Here is a 24,826-nt window from a genome sequence, read left to right on the forward strand (position 1 = left end):
CTCTAGAGCATTCTGTGGTCACGAGGAAGTCAAAAGCAGCGCAGACCCTTCTTTCCACACCTGAATCCTTCCCGCCTATCCAAGGGTCCTGATGAGCGAAGTGTGCCCTCCGAATTACAATTATCAATGTATTTGATTTCTACCAATGCAATACAATATACCAAATATTCTTATGGCCGCACACACGTATACAGAAGCCTGTTATAAAGTGCACTGACAAGTCACTTGAAATATTTCTTAACCCTATTTTAGTCTCTCCCACCCCCAAATTTCCTCCTGATTGCATCCTAACCAATTCCCTTCACAGACCCGTGTGTTGAAAGCAGCATCCGTTGACCAGCGCACACGTTCAACAATAAATATAATGATGGTAACTGACCTGTGTCCAGAGGTAGACTCTTAGGTTACAGGGCTGCTCATCCACATGGCTTCCTCAGGGGCCTCCTCACTTTCTTTCTTCTGTTTTGGATTCACAGTTCACTAGTCAGTGCCTTTGGAGATACAAACATCAGATTATGACAATGAGAGCAGAAAATCATGAACCCTTCACATCTCCCAGACTGTAGAAGCTCATGCTCGGGGGGAAAAAAAGTATTAATGGATCTAGTTCAAAAGTTTGCATGTCCTGAAAATGTGTCTTGGTGACACCCCATGAATGAGCCACAGACACACTCATGAGCCACTCTGTGTCTAAAAAGGAAGGTTCTTCACTTGGAATATGCGTCAGTCTTTCCCATGCATCAATCTTTCAAAAGATTCTAAAAACTGAAAGAGTAATTGAAAAAATGGTATTTTTTTCAAGAGGAAAGAGAAAGAATTCCTTTTTCATGGTCATCATGGAGATAAAACTAATGAAAAGAGGTGTCAGCTCCACTGCATGGCTACTGGATGGCTCTTTTCTTGAATTTAAATAATAATACACAAGGCAAATTTGCAATAAATATATTTATTTAGATTTAATTGAATGTCTGTAAATATCTGGGAGTTACTAATTTGATTAACTTTTAAATGTAGCTCCTAAACTATTTTACTTGAATATGTCTCCAATATATATGATTGACATTGATTTGGCTTGGCTTAACTTCCACTTTCATTCTACACTCTCAGGCCAAAGTAAACCCCCAATTTCAATTCAGCCTACTACCATACTTTTAGTCTATCTTTTATAGTTTCTAAAAGAGACATTTTTGTAATCAGAGCCCTAATGTATTTTAAAAACTTTTAAGTTGACATATACAACTGAACTTCTTGAAATAAAAACATTTTGTTATTTCAGAAACTCAGTGGGTTAATTTTTCTTTGAAATGTAGGCATCATGATAACAAAGTTCATTTTAAAAACTGAAAGAGAATTTATATTTTGTGATTATTGTCTATTTAAGAATGGCAGAAATGGAACAACTTCACCAAGAATGTTTAAAAACGCAATTAAAATGAAAAGATAACATTTTCTCCAAACAGACTGGCAAAAATGGAAAAAGAATGACCATGCCCAGCACCGGCCAAAGAAAGCATCGCTCTCTAACCCTGCTGGTGGAATTGCAAATTACCATGCTGTCACTAACGTAGGAAAAGTCTTTAAAGTATGCATACCATCTGATGTAGTAACTTTATTTCTAGGAATCAAGTTTATGGAAATAACCAGAAGTGTTGGAAGTTATACATACAAGGACATTCATGCCGGATCATTTACAACAGCTAAAGTTACTAAGCAGCGTAAATATTCAGAAAATGGATTTAAGCAAATACCTATGAAAGAACACTAGGTAGCCATTGAAAATAAAGGTGTAGAGGGAGGCATGGACACATATATACACTACCAAACGTAAGGTAGATAGCTAGTGGGAAGCACCCGCATAGCACAGGGAGATCAGCTCGGTGCTCTGTGAACGCCTGGAGGGGTGGGATAGGGAGGGTGGGAGGGAGGGAGATGCAAGAGGGAAGAGAGATGGGAACATATGTATATGTATAACTGATTCATTTTGTTGTAAAGCAGAAACTAACACACCATTGTAAAGCAATTATACTCCAATAAAGATGTTGGAAAAATAAAAAAATAAATAAAGGTGTAGAGAAATATTTGTTGGCATAAAGACACTCATGATGTATCGCTAAGCAAAAGGAGTAGGCTACATGTAGTGTAGTGCCAATCTTTATTAACTTACATGTATGATCACAAAGGCATGAAACAAAGGTAAGAACAGATATACCCCGAAATGTGAGCACCACGTATATTTGACATGTGAGGCAATAGAAGATTCAGTATGGTTTTTGTTATTATCCTTAGCTTTTGCTTTTAATTATTTATTTTTTTATATTTTCCTCAGAGAACATCTGTTATTTTCATAGAGTTGAGAGAATTTAATAATCTTTCATTGGAAAAATGCTTGATAGAAATTACTTATTTTTTCTCCATTTTTTCCTGACTGCCTTCAAGGAGGTGGGGACGATGCTCTCTCCCATCCTCTCCTCCCTGCTACCCTGCTCAGCCCTGTCCAGAAATATCAGTGCATCTGCTCGGTCAAACTACATGACCAACTGCATCATGGGTGAGGCTGCTGTACCTCCAAATATCATCTCATGGCCAAGAAGCACACGAAGAGATGCTCAACATCACTAATCATTAGAGAAATGCAAATCAAAACTATAATGAGGTATCACCTCACACCCCACTGGTCAGAATGGCCATGATGAAAAAATCTACAAGCAATAAATGCTGGAGAGGGTGTGGAGAAAAGGGAACCCTCTTGCACTGTTGGTGGGAATGTAAATTGATACAGCCACTATGGAAAACAGTAGGGAGGTTCCTTAAAAAACTAAAAATAGAACTACCATATGATCCAGCGATCCTACTACTGGGCATATATCCAGAGAAACCATAATTCAAAAAGACACATGCACCCCAATGTTCATTGCAGCACTATTTACAATAGCCAGGGCATGGAAGCAACCTAAATGTCCATCAACAGAGGAATGGATAAAGAAGATGTGGTACATATATACAAATGGAACACAACTAAGCCATAAAAAAGAATGAAATAATGCCACTTGCAGCAACGTGGATGGACCTAGAGACTGTCATATAGAATGAAGTCAGACAGAGTAGACAAATATTATATAATATCGCCTATATGTAGAATCTAAAAAAAAAAATGGTACAAACGAACCTATTTACAAAACAGAAATAGAGTCACAGATGTAAAAAACAAACTTATGGTTATCAGAGAGGAAAGGGGGGAGAGGGATAAACTGGGAGATTGGGATTGACATATGCACACTACTATATAGAAAATAGATGACTAATAAGGACCTACTGTGTAGCACAGGGAACTCTACCCAATACTCTGTAATGACCTATATGGGAAAAGAATCTAAAAAAGAGTATATATATATATATATATGTGTGTGTGTGTGTGTGTGTGTGTGTGTGTGTGTGTGTGTGTAACTGATTGACTTTTCTGTACAGCAGAAACTAACACAACATTGTAACTCAAATATACTCCAATAAAAATTAAAAACAAAACAAAACAAATATCATGCTCATAAACGTGGTTTCGTATTGCTTCCTTTTGGCCAAAATGGTCCACTGAGCTAAGGTTTCCTCCCATGCCTAAGGCCAGCTTGCTTTCACTCTGTGTCCTTGAGCCCTGCTGTTTGTGTTTGGATTCTTTCATCTGCTCCACTCTCAGAATAAGTCAGCCTGGGGGGAAAAATGGTGAGATTCTAAAACTGAGTTTGGGCTTAGTGCCATGAAGAGGAGATTGTGGCTTTAAATTAGGCAGCATTCTCCTGCCCGGTTTACCAAAGTGCTCTGCAGATTTTGTGTGAAAGGCCAACAAATAATAGGATGGTATATTGAGTTTTAGTTTTCTCCCATTGTCACTTATGCCTGTAATTCCCTCAGAAGCCTGCTAAGCAGGGGTGGCTGGGATTTGAGGTAGGAGTCAGGCATTCCTCAGCCCCCTAAGCAAATACCATTGAATATCATTAAGATTTTGCCCCAAGCAGGACTGGTGCCATGAGCCCTAGGATGGTCCTGGCCTTGGTCTAATGTTCTGCTGTTGCCAGCCTTGAAATCTTCAGTAATTCACTGGGCCCCAAAAATCATGGAGCTGGTTCTAGCCCAGCCCCAAACCCTGAATGTTCTTTCTGATGAAAGTGGCAAAGTCAAAATTCACACATAGATAAACTCATTTTGTATATTGGGGAAAAGGACGTAGGAGTATTGTTTTTCCTTTTGGATTGCCTGTTAATACAAATTATAGTAAGAACTGACTTCCTTTCCCAGAAAGCCTCATGACTGCTAACCTTTTGCACCTAACCATAGATTTGCATTTGAGAATCATTTTCAGAGATGAAGTAAAAGCCCCGGGCTCTCTGCACTGTTATCAAAAGAGGGGAATAGAAAAAGCTACGAAACAATGGAAAACCATAGATAATCCATGATCTCAAGATCTTGGTTCTGTAAGAATTTTCCCTTCATCGTGACAGGGTGACTAACCTTTGGGGGGTTCTAAACTTATGTCAAGATTAAATTCACACATAACAAGAAGAGCAAGACTTGTATGGTGAGTCCAGCGAGGCTCCCTTAGATCTTAACCAGTCACTTACTGGCAGGCAGGCCAGCTAGTAGATCAAATTATGACATCATAGAAGGCTCCCAGTATAGAGTCTTTGTCATGCCATTTCTAAGAAAAATAACATCACTCTCGTCCTTCCGCAGGATTTCGTCCAGAGACCTACGCTCGTGGCCTTTCTAATCAATGTCAAATTTCCTTTGGGACAAGGTTAGGAATAGCTGTCTTAACTGAAACAGTAACTGGAGATCAGAATGCAATGATTTCTATCCACAGCCAGCATGATGTTATGTTTACTTTGTCTTTTTCAATCCAGTGCCCTGCCAACAAATTTATGTTAAATGCATGTCATATTCCAATCTGTTTAAAAGATTTGGTATAAAATGAAAGACTCGAAGGTATTATGAGTAGCTGTCTGCTGACAGGCTCCAGGGACATACTGTACTTTTCTAAATTCATCATATGAAGACGGATATGGTTTTCATGCGCTAATACTCTTTGCAATTTGTTTATAACAAAATGGGTCAACGTACCATTAATTCAGTTGCAAAACTGTCATCTCTGGCTTTAGGTTTTCCTACAACTAATGAGACTTCACTGGTAGTCGCTCACACAGCCCACTCAGCACTCCACGCTGACGATGTCTATTGACAAGGTTATTGGATTCCAAATGAATGTTTACGTAGAAACGGGAAACCAGTGTCAAATATGAAGCTCAAATAGGTACTCCAAGCTGGAGAAGCTTATGGCAGCTTAAACCCTCTACTGTTTATTCCCCCTAATGAAAAGCAAAGACAATAGGAGACATGGGGATAAATGTAATGAAGAGAAACAATACTGGGGTTCTGAGAGGTTAATGGAGGCACAACAGAGCTAATCTGGGAGAGGCTGGGGGAGGTTTTAGGCTAAAGATTTAGACAAGACTTGTTACTTTTTGATCCAGTTGTAACCAGTGAATGACCCTATTTGCAAAGAAGATTTTGGATTTTCAAACCAGCAGGGCAGAAGTTGCTTCCTTGATGTTTCTTGTTAAACACACTTGGGTACTTGTTTTCAGAATAAATGATGTCAAAGATCTTCATTTTCTTCTCAAGCAACAAAACAAAAGGAGTCTAACAATACAGATACTTAAGAGGACACAGAATTTGACCCAAGATCAAAAAGTCCCTGAAAGCCAAACTGCATATTCAACAGACGCACAATAATATTATTTGGTAAAACAGGGAATAAATGCTATGTTTTTTTTAATGTTCCAAAGGTTAAAAGATAAAATTTACACATGTGATTAATGATCACTTAAAGAAAGTGCTTTTAAACATTTGTTTTAAAATTGCGGATTCTGCATTATTATCTCTGACATTAAAAGTAAAATAAATGAGGTTATGTCCAAAGGGTTAAATTTAAGAGTATGGCTTTGCTTTGAATATATTTGCAAAATCTCAGCCTCACAAAGCTAAATGCGAAAACTTTCAAAATGAGTGAATTAAACTCACTTAGGATTTTCCCAAGGTAAGAAATCAACCATAACCTGAGGGGAGAAAGTTATATTAAAATCAAATTAATGTTTCTGAGAACTAACCATGTTCTTTGAATTCAATAGCATCTCTTCAAACATATCATTAAGCACTTATATGAAAATTCCCACGAATTAGATCTGAGACTATATCACATAAACTGTCAACAATTACACCACGTGTCACATTTGGAGGAATGGGAAAATCTAAAAATAAATTAATGAAGTCCAAATAAAAGTAACATCACAGCCATTTGGATAGGTAGGTATCCAATCCCTTGGGTAGGTCTTCAAGGGAAGAGCATTACTACCAGAATGTTAAATCAGAATTGCCCTAAATCCAACAAAGTGTTTTCATGTTACCTTTCATATTTCTAAGAGAAAGATTTTATCTTAATGGCAATTTTCATTTCCCTGTCCTATGTTGAAATGTTAACATAGAAAAATATTTTATGGACAATGAAAACAACCTTCTTACAAAAGTTTATTAAATTTACCTGCAATGTAAAAAAATATATCTTAACCTAAAGAAGTAAAATAAAAATTATGATAAAGTGTCAGTGCTATTTGAAAATGTACTTATTATTGTTATTTCTAATATTTAATAAAATACATTTAAAAGCAAATAAGGCATCTTTATGTCCAAAGAATATAAAATTTTTTTACATATTTACAAGTACGTTAGAAAAGTAAACACTTTTATAAAAGATTCCTCCTGAATTCCATTAGTGAGGTCATACTTGATCTTGTTATTTAAACTATTTTCATTTTCTAGGGTATCATCTTTGTATAGGTTAAGTTGAAATGAACACAAATTGCGAAGCAACAGTAAAACAATGTTACTGTGTAACTCTGCTTTTAAAAATAATTTGTAATGTCATATGCTCAACTTTCTCAAGATTACTCAAAAGTTTCTAGGTAACAACATGCTTAAAATAAGCAAAATAAACCGAAATATAAAAATGCATGCTTCGGTATCACACTTAGCATAACTTGCCTACTAGAATATAAATAAGATCCTCAACAACTAACATTAGTTCATCCAAAGAACAAAGAGAAACCATGAAATTTACAGAAAAAAAAAAAACCCATATACTTTCTTTTTCTCTCTGGAGGGCAGAACATGGACCAATAGTTAGAAATTACAATCACAGGTAGACTTTAGGTTACTGAAAGTCAAGACATTTGAAATTATAGATGCAGAACATTCAAACTGGCTGCTTTGAGGCATGGTAAGCCTCAGATCACTGCAATTATTTAAGAGAACACAGAAAAACAAGAAAAAACACCTTTCTGGTAAAAAGGTAAGTTTTTCTGAGCTGGCACTTGTACTAAAGAGCTCATCAGGGCTGTCTCAGTGTAATACGTTACCTTCTACAAAGACTACAAGTGAATCTAAAGGTTATCATTTCAGGACTTCCCTGGTGGCGCAGTGGTTAGGAACTTGCCTGCCAATGCAAGGGACACGGGTTCGAGCCCTGGTCCGGGAAGATCCCACATGCCACAGAGCAACTAAGCCCATGCGCCACAACTACTGAGCCTGTGCTCTAGAGCCCACGAGCCACAACTACTGAAGCCCGTGTGCCACAACTACCGAGCTCACATGCTACAGCTACTGAAGCCCACATGCCTAGAGCCCGTGCTCTGCAACAAGAGAAGCCACCGCAACGAGAAGCCCGCGCACCGCAAAGAAGAGTAGCCCCCACTCACCGCAACTAGAGAAAGCCCGTGCACGGCAACGAAGACCCAACGCAGCCAAAAATAAATAAATAAAATAAAAAATTTTATTTAAAAAAATAAATAAAGGTTATCATCTCAGGTGTATATACATATATATTTACCTGGGATTCATAACACTTTAGGAACAATGCCCATGCTGGGCTGCTTTTGGAAAATCATGATGAGAGATAACTAATTAAATATTATCATCTTTTAAAATGTGAGAAGTCTGAGTGTTCCTAAAAACACGTCATCCTCATGCCCTTTAGTTGTCTCTCTCTCTCCCACTCTCCGTATCACATGGGGGTAACTCAGCTAAACTCTTGGGTGCTCCCCCATCCACCAGTGTTTGTGGAACAGATGGATATGAGGGCTGTGTGCTCGGGTATGTCCTGTCCTTTCCAGAGAATTCTGAAAAAGGTGACAGGCAGGGCAGTGGTGGAAGGGGATGGGAGAAGAGGAAGCAACATAGCCAGAAGCTGGAGGGAAAATCACCCCTGAATTTTGGGAGGGAAAAGAGAAGCAGATTTTTATTTTGGCTTTTTTTTTTTGCCCTCAAACAACTGCAGATACAAATAATGTTCCCCGTGCTCCCTGGAAAGCTTTTCCTAATCTTCCAGATCTGACTGAGGACCCTGTGATGTGGTCCCAGCCTCCTGTACGTCAAGCTTCGCCACCACTATTATGTAGGAAGGGACGATGTGAGCATCTGTGTCCCCCAAGGAAAGGAAGAGCAGTGAGCAAGGGGACTAGGCTTTCCTGGTACACGGCTGACACCTATCCAGGGTTCACTGTGCATTTTGTATACAGTATCTTACTTGATTTTAATGTCAGTTCTCAAAGGTGGGTACTATTTGTCCTGCTTGCGAGACAGTGTAGCTCTGTGGTTAAGGTTTCAAACTTTGGAGTCAGAAGTGTCTGGGTTTTAATCCTGGCTTTGCCATTAGTAGCTGTTTAGCCTAACGTAAGTCAGTTTCCTCTGTATGCCCCCAGTTCCTCAACTGTAAAAGAGGATAAAAATAGTGCTTACCACATAGAGGTTTTTATGAGCACTAAATAATTACTAAATATAAGGCACTTGGAACAGTGCCAGGCACAGAGTAGAGGGTTAGTAAATGTTAGCTAGCATTACCCTCATTTTGCAGATGAGAAAACTGAGGTTTAGGGAATCTACATCACAGGTGTTGAATGGGAAGTTGTCTTATTCTTCAACACTATGCAAAGATGCCCTAAAATATAAAAATGCGTTATCTCCAGAACAGAGACCAACTGGAGGTGACCGACAAGTGTTGTTAGAGGGAAGGGTAGAGATATCATCGCCCTCAGCATGGCCACCGAGGCAAGCTGGCCAGGGACTCGCTCACGGAAGCTGCTTCGGCGGGCAGACGCCAGGTACACAGGCGCTCGGGTGCTTTGCTTGAGAAGCTCTTGCCTCTGGGAAGCAGCCTGGGTGAGACCTTGATGATCGGTATTAATTCCCAGCATCTGTTTACTGTTCAGAACGTTAGCTCTTCTTAATGAACTAATCAGAATCATTACACACTGTCAAACTGTAGGTCCACCTCGAAAAGAAGTCCTTATTAGAGCAAATGTGTTATCCATAAGATGTGACCAAACAGCTTGAGGATGGGAGGGGCTCCTTGGGCGCTGGGGACGGGAATAGGTTCAGAAGTGTTCACTCACTCAACAGATGTTTAACTGAGCAACCACTAGAGACCAGACCCCACACTACGCATTTGTGAGACAAAGTTAGGTGAGACCAGGTACTTCCTGGAATTAAAATCTTTCTTTAGTGGTTGATGCTGGGGAACTTGGTTAACTAAGGATGGGGAATATATCTAGATTCTCACCTTGTACCATATATTAAAAATTGAATTTTAGATGTCTTAAATAATTAAATGTAAAAAATAACAAATACAAACTATAAGTGAATCATTCTCTAATTTGTTGGTAGAACTTTCCAAATGCAAAAGCTCAGAGAAAAATTAAAGAAGATTGTTAAGATGATATTAATTCAAAATTAATATGTATGAGTCAAATTATTATTAAAATAATAAATCAGGAAAAATATTTGAAATAAATATAGGAAGTCAGCAATCTGGAATTCCCCTTGCTGCTCTGTAGCTCTGAGCCTTCTTGCAAGCTCGCCATGCTATCAATTTATAACCAGTCCTGCACTGGCCGTTCTTTTGACGACGTCTGGATTATTGCCTCAGTGTTCTGATGTGCTCCTAAGGTACTATACTGATTTTAGAATTTATTCGCAAACACCTGACTGCCTGGCCTTGGTCCTAATACCCAGTGGAATTCTTACCATGCCTCTCCCCCAGCCTGGACCCCATCACATCCCCCAGAGTGCAGGCTCTGTCCCCGCAAACCATCTTTGGAATTAGGACTGGCCCAGTCCCATTTCCCTTATAATACAAATTCTATTATGGAACCCTCCTTTAGAAGTCAGCACTATTAATTTTTCTCTCCATCCCAGGATTTCTCCCCACTGGTCTGCAGCTGAGATTCAAGCATGCCTCAGAGCTCAGCCTACCAGGTGGTGACAAAGATGCTAGAAAGTATCAACGTCTATTTTAAATGGCAAAACTTTATTTTTTTTGTCTTCTAACTAAAAGGCTGTTCTGGATCTCTGTTAAGAGATCAGGAGTTTTCCAAAGGACATGAGACATCTGTGAAGCAGAAAAAGGAGTTCAGTCTCATCTGCTAATGAGTCCCTTACAGCTTACAGGTCCCTGGGAGGAGCTTCCCTACTGAGCGCTCACCAAAACTCCAGAGTCAGGGGACTAGGACAGCTTTCATGAAAAGCTTTCTTCCTCATCATGTGATAATATTTCCCATTTTAAAAACTGTACTCTCTTCTACAAGTGACAATATTAAGGAAGAAAAAAATAATTAGGTGTTTGTCTCCAAGTGTTTGCATTCCATTCAAGCCTGAAACGCCTGTCAAAATCACAAAGCTGGGAGGCTAACTGAAACGGAAACAGGAAACAGCAGCAATATGCTCTAACCTGCAAGTTTCACAGCCTTGTTAAAATTCAAACCGTGGAGGAGCTGGGCAGGGAGCTGACAAGAGTGTCCTGTAACCCAGGAGGCCAGAGAGCAGGCTCCTCCACTGATAGGACTTGCATTAAATGGATGTTTATTTGCACCCAGGGGTTAGGTTACTAGCGGAGAGGCCCACAGCCAGAGTTTGTGTCATTTTGCATATTTGTCAATGAATGAGAAGACACAAGACATTGCCCTGGGTTTAGACTTGGGAATTTTGTGATGTTTGAGGGTATGGATTATTTTTTTGAAGGGGAAGCTGGAGGAAAAGATTTATTTTTTAATGTATTATTGAAACCCCAGTCTAATCATGAGAAAACATCAGACTAATTCCAGTAGAGGGGCAGCCTACCAGGTTCCTAACCTGTCCTCCTCAAAACTGCGAGGGCATCAAAACAAGGAAAGCCCGAGATACTGTCACACCAGGAAACTAAGTCCTGACAGCTAAATGTCATGTGTGTCCTGGATGAGATTCTAGAACAGAAAAGGGACACTAGGTGAAAACTAAGGAACTTCAAGTAAACTATGGACTTTCGATAAAATAATGTATCCATACTGGTTCATAATTGTAATAAGATGTTAATAATAGGGGAAAATGGTAAAGGACATGTGGGAACTTGCTGAGCTATCTTCTAAATTTTTCCATATATCTAAAATTTTTCTAAAACACAAAGTCTATTTAAAACTAACAAACACGTATAAAATAGATAACTAATGAGGACCTACTGTATAGCACAGGGAACTCTATTCAGTGCTCTGTGGTGACCTAAATGGGAAGGAAATCCAAAAAAGAGGGGATATATGTATACATATAGCTGATTCACTTTGCTGTACAGTAGAAACTAACACAACATTGTAAAGCAATTAAGCTCCTATAAAAAATTTTTTTAAAAAAGGATTTGCAGCTTCAACCATGCAGAGACATAAATATCACATATTAATAGATTTGACCTAGTTGCAAATAAATAAATAAAGTTACTGAGATTAAAGTCTGTTACTAAAGCTTAAGCAGGATAAACTTTAGTTGATACAACATAATCATTATTCTTTTAAAATATTTTTTCTTTTTATAGAATAGAAAAAAATTCAATGATCTATATTCACATCCTTTTCCTTTTTAAATGCATGGTCTTAACTAATTTTATTGAGGTTTTTTTCCCTTAATTTAAGAGTAATGATTGGTCATTGTAGAAAATTAAGAAGATACAGGTAAAAAGAAGAAAATCAAAATCACATAAACACACACAACAACTGAGATAGATCTAGTAGCGGAGGATACTTTGTAAGTTTGAATACCTGAATATATCTTGAAAATATACAAAGAATATACAATTAATACTCCTATAATGTATAACTGTTGCATTACATTTCATTATATGATGGATCATTCTTATTTGGCCAGTGCATTATTTTGGAACATTAACATTCTTTACAATTTTTTAATGTTATTTTTATAAACCTCACTCAGCCAAGCATTCTTTCTAGTAATTGTTGCGTATGTCTGTAATTATTTCCTTAGCATAAATACCTAGAAATGGGGTTTCTGAGTCAAAAGCTGTGAATAATTTTAAGATGTTTGCAAATGTTGCCAAACAGCTCTCCAAAATTTGTGCCACTCTACACTCCAATAAACTAACTTGTAGAGTGTCTGGAATGCTCTTTCATCAATTAGCTCAGCCATTCAACAAAAATAGTTAAAGAAACCCTTCTATGTACCATGTTCTTGTCATAAAAGGCTCTATTATCAAAACACAAAACAGATTACAAGAGGATTTTCAAAAGATTCCTATATTTTAAAACTATGACTTTCTGCATCAAAATAAACTGTTTGGGTTTCTTTCCCTTGTTGTTCTGTTGTGAAATATAAATTAACATTGTTAAATGCAAAATATATTAAATAATGAAGGGAGAAATAGACATTTAGGTGCCTATGCATATCTTTCCACTTCCCAAAATAACAGGATTTCAGTTAAAATCAGTTCATAAGCATGCTTATTTTGATACATTGGCAAATTGGAAATTGATCAGTTGAACTCGGTGTGTTGTATACAAAACAATAAATATAATTATTGTAGAAGGAATGCCTTTTAGCCACAGAATGAAGTGGGCAGGAATGTTACTTAATTTTCTGTAACCGAGCCTCTCAGACACTCCCTGTCCCCTGGTTCCGGCGCCATGATGGGAAATGCAATCTCAGATGTGACTGGGTCATTCCAGTCCCCAGAGCCTGTGGGGATCCTTCCAGAGGCAGCTACCCCGGTTCCCACGTGGCAGGTTCAGCCAGGCTCCTTCAGGGCTCAGGTTCCTACCGGGGGAGGGACACAAGACCTCTTCCCCCTTCTAAATCCCGAACCCACTCTTTCCCTACCTGGGCACTCACCTGCACCCCACAGCACAGCAGGTGCAGCCTCCTGTGTATGATTTCTCTTCTGCAAAAGGAGACCTATCCTTGAGGGGAAGCAGCTTCTCCTTTCTAGCCCTGCAGAAGTTCCTCAGGCAAAATCTCCCTAAGCCATGGCTATCTGTAGAAATCCTGCTGAGTGAAAAATACCCAGGAAAGAAAAAGCACAAAATAATATTTCAACACTTTTTTTTTTTTCAAAAAAGGATCTTGCCTAGTGTAGATAGTGTTATCAGTGGCTATCCTGAGCTGACCAATTTCCCAAGAATTAGCAGATTAAGAGGAAAAGGAGTCTTCAAACAATTTAAATACCAAAAAAAAAAAAAAAAAGAATTCTGTCTGGGCTAGGAGTTAAATACAGTTCCTGGCTTTATATGAGGATCTTCAAATTCCAATATGGCTGTGCTGCAGCATTTTAAACAAGGGGAGGTTTGCTCTGCTTTTACTTTCCAGGAATGTCCTCATCCAGCTGGACCACTTCCTGCCTTAGCATCCTCAAGCTCCTATTGGACTCTGGCATCTCCCTCCACTTTTCCTCTCAAACCCAGGCTCTGCATGCTCTCCAGGTGAGCTCAACAGATAAGCCCATATAGGTTGGCAGGGAAAGGAAAATCCTTCTGGGACTCCTTATGGACCAAGCTCTTAGCGTACAACCCAGAGATGGGACTTCCCTAGGGGGAATGTGACAACTGTTTTTAGTAAAGGATGCTGCCATAGCAAACCAGCAGAAGAGAGCATTTGGAGCATGAACTGTGTCTTCTGTAAACTCAGGAGCACAGCGTTCAGAGTCTCCTGAAGGCTGTCTCACCAAGAACACGAAGTTACTTTGTTAGTTGAAAGGATGGCAGTGAACACGTGGGTTGCTGGGATGCAGGTGGGATACTAGGCAATTTCAAGAGTTTCTAAAGTAATTACTTGGGCGAGGAAGCATCTGTTTACCATAATTTTCTACATAAAAGGGTTTTTTTTTTTTTCCACTTGAAACTGAAGATCCTTCCTCTCCACATCCAGCCTTCTCCTGAAGTCAAAATGAGTTCATCCATCTCTGGACCCCAGGGACCCGTTGTTTTACACCCATTCGTGTACTTAGATTGGCTCTGTCCCAGGTGTGTATGTACTCGTCTCCTCTGTAAGGCTGTGGCTGTTCTGGGAAGGGGCCTGGCCTCATTCCCTTACTCACTCGTTCATTCAAGCAGTGTCACTGGCTCTGCTGTGATGGAGATCGCGGTTAAGTCACTGAGCTGGACACAGGCAGCAATTATAAGCAAATGCGGGGATGTAGAATTATGTGCAGGAGATCCTAGATTTCACTGACAGGTCAAGCAGTCGGGCTTTTTGTCTCTGTGGTCCCAACTCACGGCGCAAAGCCTGGCACACAGTGAGAACTACATTTGCTGAATGAAATGAACAGAGTGCTTGAGTCTAAAGTGGAATTTAGATTCAGACTCTCGTCCACTTCCTGCTAGTAGTGTAGTGTGTGGCCATTGCCCTGGCCGGCCCGTTTACTAATATTGAAAACAGAGGATCTGTGTAAAAAAATCAGCATTTCTCTAATAAGTCATGCTGCCCTAAAGATATGCGAGCAAGCAGCGCTTCTTCAAATTCCATACTAGAGTGTGGTCTCGATCTCCAAAACATAATCATAATAGTAGTGATAAAGTAGATAAAAGATGGAAAGAGATGATCTAGTCATCCAGCCTTCTTGTTATATGCCTGGTAACACTGAGCCCAGACAGGTGGTGGGTGAGAAGGGTTAACGAGGGCAAACCTGGAGAATTCCGTAGTCTCTGTGTGATGATGGAGTAAATGCATCTGTCTCATGTGTTTGGGGATTTTATTTATACCCCCAGCATCCCAGCAATTAATATTTACAGATTACAAACAGCTTCATGCTCTGTCTTGAAGTGTATTTAAGTTGCCTTAATCTTACGTTCCTATCTTTTACAAACTGTAAAGAGTTTGGTGAGGGGACTTCATCGTTTACAGCTCATATGAATATCCTCATTGACTGTTATCTGAATGAACAAATAAATCATATCTGTGATCTGGATTGAGTGCTGGCTCTACTTGAATGCCTTCATACTAACATTTTTCTTCACTTTGATCCTATTAGTCAAATTGAAGAAAATCCATCTAATCGGTAGGACCCATTTCCCTCTACAGAATTAAGTTTCTTTTTGGAAGTTAACAGAATGAAGTCTGTAAAGATCTGAGAAAGGTCCTAACATGTACATTTAGTAAACAGATACATATTCCTATGACACATAAACCTGCCTTATTTTGTAATCAAAGCTCCAGATCCCTTATTAAATATTTTGTTCTTAGGCCATAAACAGAATAATTAACTTGACTTTTTCCATAGAAAGCTATGTGAAATTGGGTGAGTGATATTTCATGATCTGTGACACCTTCACTCTGTAAATCACTAGAAACGAATCTTAAATAGGCTTCATCCTTTGTAAAAACACTGACCCCGTAACATCTCGGCATAGTTACCTCTTCCTTTTGTCAGAAACAGTAATGATCTGAAATACTTCTAAAGGAGTTTCAAAGCTAAGAGCTTTTAAAAATCACAAATGACAATTAATTGTTCTTAAAAAGGAGCCCATATATCCTGATGAGAAGCGAATCCTGTTTAGACAAATCCAAGAGACGACATCTAAACCTAGCAACACCTAGAAGATCTTTTCACACATCATTTGGTGTTTTTTCTTTTTCTTTTTGATGGATGGATGAGCAAACTTTAAGTAGTTAATGGGCAGATAAAAGTTGAAATGGAAAAGGACAGTAATGTTAAGACAAGTTAAAAGCTCTTTCCGACACCAGCTCCCAACCCGGCCTCCCCAGCCATTTCCCCTGTGAACTTTTTGTGTTTCATTCATTTTGCTGGGATTGGGAATGGAGAGGCCAAGAAAAGGCCATATCCTGCTTCATTGACTAAAGCGCTCCTGTAAGCGAGTTTAATGGGTTAGAAGCTAATACCAGTGACAGTTCTAAGAAAAGTTACCAAGAGTCTCCAGTGCCCGGAGAGGCTCCCTGCGGCTCCAACTCTATTCCTTTCCCTCCACTCTCCTTTTTCTCTTATCTGTGGAAGCTTCCACGACAAACCAGGGGCACCTATTAGGAAACAAAACCCGTGCTGATAGAAGTGCTCGCAGCCTCATTAAGGAAGGGTCTGGCCGAGAACTAGCTGTAATTACAGCTGACTTAACAGGGATGCTCATGTGAGCAGATAAGCTCTTAAGAGAGAAATCAAATTTCCTTTAAATTTGCAAACTATTGTTTCCTTTTATTTACCCTCTAAAAAGGGGTCTTTCTCTGCCGTGATGAAAACCCTCTCAGTTACACCCATTCTCTCTGCATGCTTCTATTTTGACCATCTTCTTATATCATTTTTCCACACGGTTTCTTCTGAAGCACATGAAGGAAGGGGCCACAGAGAGTGAAATCTTTCTGTCACTGAGCATAAGAAAGGGCCTTTTCCTCGCCTTCATCCAAGCATAACGCTTTGCGGTATATACACGTATATTTTTTACCTTTTTGTTGGAGTACTGTACACAAGGGAGACGTGCACAGTTCATAAGGGCACAGAAGAATTGTCACAAACTGAAAACTCCCAAATAACCAGCGCTCAGACCAAGAGCAGAACACCACCGGCATGTCAGTCTCCTAAGGCTGCCGAAACAAAGTGCCACGAACTGGTGGGCTCCAAGCAACAGAAATTTGTTCTCCCACAGTTCTGGAGGCCAGAAGTTAGAGATCGAGGTGTTGGTAGGGTTGGTTCCTCCTGGAGGCTGGGAGGGAATACCTGTTCTGGGCGCCTCCCCTCACTCCTGGGGGCGGCCAGCAATCCTTGGGGGTCCTTGGCTTGTGGACACATCACTCCAATCTCGGCCTCAGTCTTCACAGGGCCTTCCCCTGTGTGTCACTCTAATGATGGGCCTTAACCTGATCACATCTGCAAAGACCCCATTTCCAAACTAGATCACATTCGCAGGTACCAGGGTTAGGACTTCAACCTGACTTTTTCTGGGGGGTGGTCACTATTCAACCCATAAGCATCACTGTTCCAGACACCCTCTCATCCTCCCTTCTAGTCACCCACGCTCCCCTCACCCAGGGTGACCACTGTTCTGCCTTCTGCAAGCCTAGATTTGCCTGCTAAGTTTTATTTAAGTAATACGTCTCAACTCTATGTACTGTGATACGAAGTTTGAGGGTGGCTTCCAAATGCGAGTACTTACTCAGAGACTCTGAACCCGGTTGGTATCTCTAAGTAGCAACCAATGACATACACAGTAGAGTTTTAAAAATCAGGCAGGTTATCATAAAATTACTACACAATTATTATGGGAGAGAAGTGAGGGGTTCAGAACACACTACCCCCAAATACGATACCTTGACAATTTTAAGGTGAAGGATTCTGAGACATTGACTCCCCCCTACCCCACCCCGGCCCTTCTTCTCTGAAACAAGTCCTAAGACCCTCATGTGACAGGTGCCCTCCCTACTACACCCAGAGGAAAGGAGCATCCTGTCTGCAAGATGGAAGGATGCCGAGAAGAATCCCAATGAACAGGACTTGTTAAGTTGCCCCCTGTTTACGACACTTACCTAGTACTCCTTATCATAACCTATCTTTCCAGGACTAGGCACTTTTCAACAAATCTAGCATAAAAACACTCATGTTTAATCCTTTCTTTGTGTCTTCATTTCTTTATGAAGGCTCCCGTGTCATGTATAACTTACATTAAATAAATGTGTCTGCTTTTCAACTGTTGATCTGTCTTTGTCAGTCTAATTTCAGACCAAGCCAGGGACCCTACAAGTGTCTGGGAAAACTTTTTACTCCCTTACAGAAGAAAGCCAAATACGTTTGCTTATTGCAAACTAAATTTATTGTTTATTGTATTATTGTTTACTGCTTATTTGTTAAAGAAATGATTTCATAGCAGTGGTAACACTTTAAACAAATGCATCAGATACATTCAGGTCAGCTCCCCAATATGTGTAGTGTCAGGTGTGCAAGAAACGCAACTGTCTATATGTCTCAATGACTCCCCTCATTTCTTATTTTAAGCCAGTGTTCCACTAGGGTAGTAGAACCTCAGCCTCAACTGATTTCATATTTTGGGGGGTCTGGGTCTAAGTTCTGGGCGCTATGTGGTGGGGAACCGGTGAAGAGTTTGTGGATCTCTGGGGTCATTTCCTTGTTGAGATGTCTGTGGTCCTCTGATTGCAGGCTATTCGTCTCGCTCAGGCCATGAATGGACTCAGCTCTTGCAGCTCCCTCTTATACGTCTGAGATGCCTGAGAATCTTCCTGTTACTTCTAGGCTGTGTGAGGGCCCTGGAATCTTGGAGGCCAGTTCTTTGTTCCCATCTCCCTTGGGCTTTGCACCTCCCCAGAATTCAGTGGGGGAGGAGGATACAGAGCATCCAGCTCTGATCTCACCCCCTTCCCTACGGGACAGTCCATCCAGCCCAGGAAAATCCTTCCCCTTTTTGGGGGGTGGGTTGGGGGTGGTCTCTTTCTTGATTATGCTCCGAATTATTTTGTCTAAGTATTGACTTTTCTAAGTTCCCTTGAAGATTTTTTTCAAGTATATCCCTGTTTTAAGGCAATTAACACAAGGTGGACAGCTGCTTGTGTAACTTTGGACAGGTTATTTATTCTAATTAAAGACTGTCCTCATCTATAAAGAGGCGATAAGAACGGTTTCCACTTCATAGGATTTAGGGAAGGGGAGTTAGATTAGCTGAGCTTATCTATGTAAACATTTATACCTCTGCCTGGCACATAGAGACTCTGACGTCAGCTAGCATCGACTTATTTATTAACAGCATGAATGGGGAGGGGAAGACAAAATAATAGGAGCAAAAAACTCAATTTCTAAAATAAAAACAAATAGTTCGTTCCTAAACTTAACAAAAGTCATTGTAAGCCCAATAACAGGATGGTTGAAATGAAGAACTATAGTGAGATGACAAGAATGGAAATGTCAATTATGCTCTATCTGCTTCAAGAACAGGAGCTAACAGGTATTGTGAGATTTGGGGGGAAACCCTTGCATGTGTCCTAGACAAAAAGGATTGCCCTCTTGGAGGTAAACAATATGCAAGCAAATAAGCCCAAAACAATTCATTTCAGTAAGGTCAAGCCATTAAAAAAAAAAAGTTAAAGTAGACATCATCTCATCTAAAAATATGGAAGGAGAAACAAAGGCATCACGAAAACTATAATTAACTTTTCAAATGACAACAGAATTAGCCAATGAAGTAGAAGCCATGGGTTGTCAACACAACAATTAGTCCTCACCGGCTGAGTAAACACAAACGAGGAAGTAGTGACTTCTAAGTGGTTTTTCATTTTATCACTTTCAGTGGCGTCAAATACACTACAATTAAGACTTAGGTAGCACGTTAGGTGACACTGGTCTCACTGAATCTGAAGATCACTTTCACGGTAAACACTTTGTTTAGAGTGCCATACACTCAGTAGGAGAGAATAAATATTAAATGAAATGATACTGACACCGAAGGGATCATGTGTCTGGCACGTTGACAGTCATCTTAGCTGGAATGCATGGAAACCCAACTGGATGTCTAGTCTACTCGGCAGGCTATCCTCATTGACAAGTTGAGAAGTGTTTTTGAAAGAGAATTAGTGACCAGCTGTCCTTCCTTTACATTAAAATGAGAGAGGGAAATGTAACCAGAATGCAGCAGGAGAGGTTTAAGTTGTACGGGAGCTACAATGAACTCATGCACAGAGGAGTTATTAAACACAGGCAGGTACCAGCAAAGACAATTGTAGGACCTCCTTTAAAGATGTTAAAAACTCAGAGACATAATCTGGGCAGATTCAGGTACAATGATGCTTCAGATTAAGATATACAAATTAAAGTGAACAGATTAGGGCGAACTGGATGAACTAGGACTATTTAAGATGGCTTTCATCCTAATATACTGCAATGATTTTAAGAATGCAAACATTGAGAAAGTCAGACTTATCGCAAAAGTTCTGCAAATTTTAGGAGCTTGATTCCAAATTCAAGTATTGCAGCTACTTTTTACAGCTACTTTCTGGGTAGGAAGTCACTACTATAAAATAGTTTGGTAGATATCACGGAGACTAGCTATAGAAAAATTATCCAAAAATTCTAATATGACCATTAATTTATCACAGGTCCAGTGCTATAAATCATGAATTACACAGAAAGTGCTTTCGCAGTGAGTAACTTAAAACAGCTCTAGTCCATTGTCTTCTTTTGTTAAGATAAAATGTTTATTAAAATAGAATTCAATGCAGTGATGAATATTGTGTAGAATAGATAGCTAGTGGGAAGCTTCTGTAGAGCACAGGGAGCTCAGCTTGGTACTCTGTGATGACCTAGAGGGGTGAGATTGGAGGCTCAAGAGGGAGGGGATATATGTATACATATAGCTGATTCACTTTGCTGTACAGCAGAAACTAACACAACATTGTAAAGCAAATACACCCTAATTTTAAAAAAAAAGGAATAATATTTAATGGGTTGGGGAAAAGTTTGTGACATATTGGTCTTAAAAAAGTAGATCACCTAACTATGTAAGCTGTCATTTAAAAAATTTTTAAAGACATATTTATAAGCACAATAAAAATACAAGAATAAAAGAATATTAACTAATATATTTGCAGAATTTCTCAGTGATAGAATTAAAGGTGGCTTTCCTTTTCTCTCTCTTTCTTGTGTTTTCTAAACTTTCTATGATGAATATGTATTATTTTATAATGAGAAGCAAAATCTACTATAAAAATAAAGAACATTGTGTCTTAATGGGGAAGAATAGATTAACATTCTCAAAAAGAAAATGCTATGGTGGAGGAGAAAACACTACATGGTGAGTCTAATGGGCACCCTTTCATCCCCTAGACCTCTCCTCCAGCCTGTGTGGAGGCAAGTATGTTCAGGTGGACAGAGCGGTGAAGTGATAACATCTATTTAAAAATATCAGCTGGCTAAAGCAAATGTTGCCGAAATAGCCTGGCATTTTAGAGTATGATGAATCATTTGGGTGGGAACTTATTCTGATGAAATACAGCTACCCTCACGAAAATTATGCCTCTGCACCCAAACTCAAATGTATCCAATGTGCTTGTGCTACAGCTGAACTTGACTGATGAGCACTCCCATAATGTGCCATTTGTGAAAGTCTGGACAAGGAATGAACCAAATTTTCACCTTAGCAAAATCTTTCCTCACATTACAAATGAATTCCAGGGCTTGCATTTAAAATTCACGAAAAGCTTTTCAAACAACATCACATTCTAATTTATTAGAGCAAATTCCTTATGGAATTCTTTCTTGACCTAACCTAAATTATATGTACTTTGCAGTAATAAGCTGTGTTTTTCCATTCAAACATAATGTAATTTTTAATAGTCAGTAATTTATATAAAACCTTCACATTAGAATCAGAGCATGACCATATAAAGGATTGAAAGAGATGTCAGTTGTTATCTAACCCTCTTTAAAGATCACCAGCAAAGGGAATCAAGCCCCTGCATGTGTACTTTTTAATGATAGAAACTAATTGTCAATATTTGTTTTTTAAAGAAACAAAGCATATTGAAAAGAAGATTGGATGTAACTAAGGTCTATTGCCTGGACTTAGAAAGGGGGCCAGCGCTTTATCCCTGGAGCATCAGCCCGTGGTGGGAAGAACCAGGATAGTAGAAGTTCCAAGGGAAAGCCCAGATTTCTTTAAGGGAATGCAGGAACGTATGCTCTGTTTCCCAGTGGAGTCTCGGAAGCCTGCAGCTTCTTAGAGAAGCCTCACGACCAATGGTTTCTGAGCTCTAGAGTAGCGGTTCTCTACATGGATGGTCCCCCCCAAACAGCATCACCTTCACCTGTAAAATACAGATTTAGGGACCCAACTCAACCCTACCAAATCAGAAACTCTGGGGTGGGGCTCAGCAGTCTATTTAACAAGCCGTCCCAGTGGGTCTGACCCCTGGCTCTAGCTCTACAGCTGTGGACGTATAATTACCAAGGGAAGCCTCAAGCAAGATGGTTGTGGAGATCATTAGTAATTAGCACTCTTCCCCAAATATTCCCTGTTCTCTCCCTGGGCCTGCAGTGGGATCGTATCTGCCTTATCCTAAAAGTTAGGTGTGGCCATGTGATCTGCTTTGGCCAATAAAATGTGAGTGGAATACCACATTTCATGTTCAAGATGACAGCTGTAACATCAGTTGGGTTCTGGAGTGATGTGGAGCAAAGCCCCAGCCGACCCCTGAAAGATGTGTTACATGAGCAAAAATAAGCTATTACTTCTCTAATCCACTGATTTGGGGAGCTGCTTGTTACCACGACATAACCTGGCCTATCCCGACTGATAAAAGATGTCCATGGACCACGTGTTACTGCCCAGAGCATCCCACCAATGTGGTTGATGATGCTACATACATCTCAGGCACAGTTTCACCACCAACATAGAATAGAGAGCATCTCTGGGCTTCCCAAGGGAAAAAAAAGGACAGGAAAAGAACAGAGAAGACAAGTAAATTGGAAAAGGGGAATTGTACATTCAAATATTTTAAAAATTGTTGTTCTAATGACCATAGGTCAAAGCAGGGACAACAGGTAACTGCAGCTAATGTCTACATGTGAATCTCAAAGACCAAGCATGGCAGAACCCCTCAGCAAAAGACATGGGTGAGAGGCTTTTCTACTGGTGTCATGAAGGTGTGAACCCCAAGGGCCATCTTGGAAGAAAGACTAGAGAAAGAGGGGCGGAGGCAACAAGATAGACTGAGGATTTACATCAAAATCAGAATTGCTGGAGTTAAACTACGATTGACTATGTTACCTTGAATTAGACTTGCTGTTCTCTACTATAGGTGCAAAATTAAGGCTCACGATCATGTTAAAGAGAAATTGAGAAAGCTTCGTTTGTGTACTGATTTGTGCTATAATTTTTTCAATCGAGTAAAGGAAACAAAAAACATATACATCCACAGTGTAAGAGATCACAAGGAGACAGTAACAGGGCAACGGGATAGAGAAGTCCAGGGAGATGGTGCTATCTCACAAAGCGTGGTTCTGGAAGACCGTTTTTTTCACTTTTTAAACTTTTGAGCTGAGTCCTGAGGATGGGAAGGAGCCAGCTCTGAAGTTCTGGAGAAAGTGACATCTGGCAAAGGAAAGAGCAAGTGCAAAGGCCTAGGGGCAGGTATTAGTGTTCAAGTGACAGGAAGAATATCTCTATATCTATGAGGGCTGAAGGTTTTCTCAACCAGGATTGCCAAGAGAATTAAGCCCTATAGGAAGTGACTTGAGTGACACCTTCTCAGTTCTCTTAAAGGTGGGGCCATTCTTGATGCACAGGAGAGAAGTCATTATGTACAATGCATGCTTCAGGCACTATGGATAATTCTCTCACAGAACCTCAACCGAGAAGGGCTGGCTGTAGGGTAGGATGTTGGAGAGACTTTGATGGAATCAGCAAGGTGGGCAATGGCCAAGTAAGCATTCTGGGTTTTATTCTGTGTACAGTGGCCACCCCTGGGTTGTAAGCAGTGGAATGCCACATCCTGACTTCTTTTGTAAAAGATCACTGGCTGCTGTTTGGAGAATGGACTACAGAAGGTCAAGAGAAAAGGCACTTATTCCACAGGAAAGATGACAAGGCGAAGATAGCTGGAGTGGGAGATGATGAGACACGTCAAATTTAGAATATAATTTTAATGTAGAGCCAGACTTGCTTGTGGGCTAGGTGAGGAAAGATGAGGTGAATCAAATATGATTCCTGAGCAATTCATGGTTGCGATACCGTTAAAGGAAGAGTGGAATTGAGGATAGGAGAATCACGTGGAGATGCCAAGTCCACAGCTGAATGAATATATGAAACTGAAGCTCAAAGGAGAGGCCAAGGCTAGACATGCAAATAAAAGAGTCATCAGCCTAGAGAAGTATTTAAACCACATCATGGGATGAGATCACGTGATTCTATTAATTTCTCTTGGGAAGTCCTTCAAAGTAATCTCTTCCACTTATTTCTACTGCCATTAATCTTTGTTTCCCAGAAGCCCCACTACAGTACTTCTGCACCCAGTGCACGGTTTCTCTCCTTAGCAGTCCTTCTTGTTCATAACTATACAATTTATCTTCCTGTTACACAAATTAGATTGTTCTTTTATTCAATAAAAACTGAGTGCTCATTATGTGCAAATCTCTCATTTAGGTGCTTTGGTGACTCAAAGATGAATAAGAAATAGATTTTGACATTAGGTGCTTGTAGTCTATAGAAATGACAGGTTTGTAAAAAAAAAAAACAACTATATTTCAGGGTAGAAAGTGATTAGGAAGGAAAAGGAAAAAATAAGTATCGTGAGAGTTTTAAAAGCTACAGACCTAAAAGGTCATTGTCAGTAAGGTTGTATTTGAGTTGGAAGAAGATGCCAAAAAGATGTCTTGACTCTGTTGATTAAGGTCATGGTCCCCGTGGCCCCTAGTCTTTCAGGATCTCCTTAATTGGGTCCTCCTCCACTTCTCTGACTTAGAAATGTTGGAGTT

The 24,826-nt window shown here is 39.8% G+C and overlaps 1 long non-coding RNA gene across 1 annotated transcript in view; it reads right to left on the bottom strand.

The window, feature by feature from the left end:
• Positions 1–414: 414 nt before the first annotated feature.
• Positions 415–24,826, bottom strand: part of LOC114887978 — a 174,589-nt gene continuing 150,177 nt past the window's right edge. The window contains exon 3 of the long non-coding RNA XR_003791664.1: positions 415–491. This is a non-coding gene — a long non-coding RNA (uncharacterized LOC114887978). The remainder of the gene's footprint in view (positions 492–24,826) is intronic.

Source organism: Monodon monoceros, unplaced genomic scaffold (assembly GCF_005190385.1).
Source record: "Monodon monoceros isolate NGI ecotype Baffin Bay Population unplaced genomic scaffold, NGI_Narwhal_1 Super_Scaffold_8, whole genome shotgun sequence".
In the NCBI taxonomy this organism is placed as follows: Eukaryota; Metazoa; Chordata; class Mammalia; order Artiodactyla; family Monodontidae; genus Monodon; species Monodon monoceros.